We start from the raw sequence: 5,317 nt of genomic DNA, 5'->3' as shown, positions 1-5,317 counted from the left end.
CTTCATACGGATCCGGGTTGAACATTTCCTGCATATATTCATCAACAATTTCATCAGTAGTGTCTAGAAAGTATAGAGTATCATCAAAATCGAGAGAATGCCGCATGGCTTCAGCAAGGCGGTATGTGAGCTTATCATCTCCAACTCTCAATGTGAGCTCCCCGCCGTCCATGTCAATCAATTCTTTGGAAGTCCGCAAGAACGGTCTCCCAAGTATCAAGGGTACATCTGCATCCTCATCGACATCTAGTACTACAAAATCAACCGGAAAAATGTACTTGTCCACCTTGACAAGCACGTCTTCAATGATGCCTCTCGGATGTCGCACCATTCGGTCCGCCAATTGTAAAATCATCCGAGTAGGCCTAGGCTCACCCAAGCCTAGCTTTTGGAAGAAAGTATATGGCATGACGTTGATGCTCTCCCCTGAATCTGCCAATGCCATTTCCTCACCTAAGTTGCCGATGTTACACGGAATGATGAAGCTTCCCGGGTCTTTCTTCTTGTTCGGCATGTTCTTTTGCAACACCGCCGAGCATGAAGCATCAAGCACCACTGAAGCACTCTCCTCTAATTTCCTCTTGTTGGTCAATAGGTCTTTCAGGAACTTCGCATACTTAGGCATTTGAGCCAATGCCTCAACAAAAGGAATGTTAATGTGGAGTTGCTTGAACAAACTCAGGAACTTCTTATACTGTTCATCCCCTTGGTCATTCTTCAATCTAGAGGGATAAGGGATTCTTGGCTTGAAAGGTGGGGTTGCCACCTCTTTCTCTTTGTTTGCTCCATTCTCAATCTCTACAACCTCGGGTGCGTGTTCTTTCGGCTTCTCACTCGGAAGCCTCCCTTCAACCTCACGACCACTTCTCAAAGTGATCGCCTTCACATGTTCTCTAGGATTGGTTTCTGTGTTGCTTGGTAAACTTCCATGTGGCCTTTTGGAGAGAGACTTCGCAATTTGTTGCACTTGATTTTCAAGATTGTGCAAGGAGGCGGTGTGATTGCGAAGTGTAGCCTCGACTGATTCAAACCTTGTATTTGCCGATTGAACAAATCTAGCCAAGTGCTTCTCCAAATCTGTCATTCGGGTTTCCAAGCCTGAAATTCTGTTTTCCACTTGAGGGGCTTTTTGTTGTTGTTGGAAACCCGATGGCCCTATGGTCTTCTGTGGTCCTTGATTACTCCATGAAAAGTTGGGATGATTCTTCCAACCTGAATTGTAGGTGTTGCTGTATCGATTCCCTTGAGGTCTCATTCTATTACCTACAAAGTCAACGTTCTCAATTGAAGAAACATCACCAATGACGATTGGGCAATCGGAGGGAGCATGTCCTCCACTACAACCGGTGCAATTGGTCACGGCCGCAACTCTATTCGAAGCTATAAGATCTAGCTTCTTACTCAAACTCTCCACTTGGGCCGCCAATGAAGTTACCGCATCAATTTCATGGAGACCGGCCATCTTTTTCTTCTCCCTAGCGTTCCACTGGTAGCTATTTAACCCCATTTCCTCAATCAATTGAGGAGCCTCATCGGGGGTCTTGCTACCTAAGGTACCTACTGCCGCCGCATCCAAGAGTTGCCTTGTACTCGGGTTCAAACAATTGTAGAAGGTTTGAACAATCATCCACTCCGGGAATCCGTGTTGCGGACACTTTCGCAGGAGTTCCTTGAACCTTTCCCATGTCTCAAATAGAGACTCCAATTCCAACTACACAAAGGATGAGATCTCATTCCTAAGCTTTGCTGATTTTCCGGGAGGAAAATAACGGGCTAGAAAAGCTTCTACCATCTCCTCCCATGTAGTGATTGATGCTCTAGGTAATGAGTGTAGCCACTGCTTTGCTTTCCCCTTTAAGGAAAATGGGAAGGCTCTCAATTTGATGGCATCATCCATCACACCATTTATTTTCAGCATGTCGCACACCACGAGGAAGCTCTCTATGTGACTGTTTGGATCCTCATCGGCCAAACCGTTGAATTGTGCGGACTACTGCAACATATGGATGAATGCCGGCTTTAGCTCGAAGTTTTGAGCTATAATTGGGGGACGCACAATACTCGATTGTGTCCCCAACACTGAAGGTCTAGCATAATCGGATAATGTTCGTTGTTTCTCATTTTGTTCTGTCATGTTTTCATATCCTTCTACTTCCAAATCAGCTGGATTATGTTGTTCTTACACAGGTTCTTTCCCTTTTCTTCTAAGTGTACGTTCAAGCTCAGGGTCTCCTTCAATCAATATTGATGGATTCCCTCGGGTCATAACCTGGAGCTGCACCAAAAATCAAGAAAAAGAAAATCATAACGATGATAGAATAAGAAGATATGAATTAGAATGTGTAGTGAAATAGCTAAGAAAACAAAGTGCAGAGTATCTTTAAACGCCTAGCTCCCCGGGAATGGTGCCAAAAACTTAACAAGATCTCCTTGCGTATATCCCGCAAGTGCACGGGTTTGTCGAAGTAATAATCCCGGGTGAGCGGGGTCAAATCCACAGGGAGTAGGGAGTAAAGACACTTAATTCGATTCTTAGCTATGTGGAGTATCAACAATGATAAGTGTGATAATGATTCAATTCTCAACAATTAAAAGCAACAAGTAAGAGAGCAAAAGTAAGGAGGAGGCAAGGCAATCGATAAATATGGGGTACTCGGATGATGCTTCACCTAGGAAAATTGTTTCAAGTGAAAGAACTCTCTATTATGCTTCCTAATCAATGAAATGGTGAGTCGTTGAAATCCTTACATACATAGTCCCAAATCTAAGGTCAACTATGCCTAACTTTATTCATGTCCCGGAGGAGAGATTAAATAACCTCTGAACCTCGCACTCGAATAAAGTTGCAATGAGCTCTAGGGATTCCAAGTGATAAATCGCTTCCTAATTATAGACCTAACCCTTTGGTCCAGGCGGAAGGTCCCTAGCCACAATTAATCCCTAGATACTAAGATCCCCTCAACGCTTCACTCCATTGCACGGGCAACTAGGCCCCAGCGGAGGTTCATCCCTTAGACCATTCACTCTATTATGGTCACAAAGAACTCAAGGAACGGAGGTACAATCTATCACGCCGGAGGGAAAGGGGACGCTCCCTGCACCTCTCGACTCACCCTCTCAACCCTCTCCAACCTAGCTTTTGTCTAACGCTCGTGGTGTGTCACTCACTCACAAGGTTACCAACAAGAACTCTCAACCCTAGTGTCACTCTTGGGGAAATGTTCATACAATCAAGCATTCATGGTTGGAACTCACAATAAACATCAATTTATTGAAAGCATAATAAAGAAGTTCAACGAAACGAATACATCCTAGGGTTCACAATCACCCAAGTACCCACTAGGGGTTTAGCTCTCCATGGAGCTAAGTACAATCAAAGAAATTGATTGTAAAAGCAATGAATCCATAAAGAAAACGCCCTCGTTGGTCATGTCGATGGTCTTGTGGAGAGTCCTCTACTCGTCACAAGGGATCCTTTGTCCGGCCTAGGATACACCTCGCCGGATTGATGTCGACGAAAGCTCTCCCAATAACCTTCTTCCAAATGACGCGCGATGTCAGAGCCGTAGAACCTCTCCAAAAACCTAGCTAATACCCCTCAAAACCCTAGCCGAAGCCCTCTCGCAAGAAGGGAAAAGATGGAGAAAAGAATACCAAAATCGGGGATGAATCGGCTTTAAATAGGGCTAGAATCGGGCAACTCCACGGGCGTGGACGCTACACGCGCCCGTGCGGAATTTCCACATGGGCGTGGATAATTTCCACACGCCCGTGTGGATTCTCTGTTTCTCTGATTTCTCGGCCGTACTGGGACGATCTTTCGCTACAGTGTTGCTCGCAGTTGCTCGCCACTGTCTTCGACCTGAATAACTTCCTAATTCCATACTTTCATCGGAGTAACGCAAACGGGCACACGTTCACGTCGTGAATCACTTGCTTCTTCAATGATATATATGTTGGTGGAGCTCATGTTCTTATATGCATAAGACGGAATGCTCGAGTGTGACTGCCTTTGTGCCCCTCCAAATGGATGTGCTCACTCGAATGCGAGGAGGTTGGCACACACTCTAGCATCTCACACTTGTCCTATGTCTTTGCGTTTGAACCTTAGCAAGATCTCCTCCAAAATAGATGCATTATGATCCACATTGGCCTATTTCCTTCATACTCAGCCTCACAACCATACCTGCATAAAAGTAACATAAAAACACACATATTAATGTAAAAATCTGAGAAAAGTAATGCGCAACATAAGGAAAGAATGCTTCGCATTCATATCACACAAGCACTTATCAGGCATCCTTTGAATTTCAAAGTAAGTAGGAGAATGTTACTCCAATTAAATATCAGAATTTTCATTATTAGAGTGGCAAATTTAGCATAGAAGTTCTTATGGTGAGATTCATTCCAGAAATTGACTTTTAGTGGAAAGAACATTACTTGAAAAAAGAACTAAGTTTGTAATAGGTTATTTTGAATTTTGTTCAGATTTTAGAGTTCAATGAGTTGAGAAATCAACAAACATTAGATGAGAAAGATTTTATGAAGGTCGAGCAAGGGAATTTTTTATAGGTTTCGAAACTTGGAAGCAAATAAGAATAATTTGAGGAAATCGACAGTAGTAAGAAGGGGAAATTAAAATCTTCCATTGAAGATTCTAATTTTTCAAAGTAACAAAAAAGCTTCTAGACCATCTTGAATATGTATTTTTGGAAGAAGGTTCAAAACTTCTAGTGATTATAGCATAAAATTTGAGAAAGGATCAGAAAAAGAAATTGTTGGGGGTGTTGAGAAAGCACCTTTTTGTAAAAGCCAGGCATAAGGGAATACTTAAGGGCCAAGTCATTGTTATGAATTAATGAATAAAAAATTCTCAACAAATCCAACACTAATAATATCCCACTAATTCACAGAATTCCACTAAGATTCAACTAAATGAGAAACAAATATCATCTAAATACACTGATCAACAGTAAGCTACTATGATTCAACCAAATAAGTAGTAAACATCACTCAAATCAATTGAGATGCGAATAAAATCTTCAATAATCAGTAAATGCAGAAATAAAGTGCTTGGAAAGATAGATCTAATAAAAATGCATCAAAAATAGTAAAATAACTTGGGAATTACTTCCCTCCCATTGTCGGTGCCGGAGACTGATGTGTTCTCCGCAAGTGCACAGGCCGCACACAAGTAGTAAAGTGGTACCCCATGAGGGGTAGGGTTGTTGAACCAAAGGGGATGGACTCAAAGTACTAATTGATCTTCTAATCTCTAGCTAGTAAATAATTGTTGGTAACTAGATCTTAAAGGAAG

The 5,317-nt window shown here is 42.4% G+C and overlaps 1 non-coding gene across 1 annotated transcript; it reads left to right on the top strand.

Moving 5' to 3' along the window:
• The first annotated feature begins 1,637 nt into the window (after positions 1-1,637).
• On the top strand, positions 1,638-1,744 carry LOC120254265. Its single transcript, XR_005534566.1, has one exon. It is a non-coding gene; the product is annotated as a small nucleolar RNA R71 (small nucleolar RNA).
• The last annotated feature ends 3,573 nt before the right edge of the window (positions 1,745-5,317 follow it).

The sequence above is a fragment of the Dioscorea cayenensis genome, unplaced genomic scaffold, assembly GCF_009730915.1.
Source record: "Dioscorea cayenensis subsp. rotundata cultivar TDr96_F1 unplaced genomic scaffold, TDr96_F1_v2_PseudoChromosome.rev07_lg8_w22 25.fasta BLBR01000399.1, whole genome shotgun sequence".
NCBI classification, from domain to species: Eukaryota; Viridiplantae; Streptophyta; class Magnoliopsida; order Dioscoreales; family Dioscoreaceae; genus Dioscorea; species Dioscorea cayenensis.
This window is presented reverse-complemented; position numbering and strand designations above follow the sequence as displayed.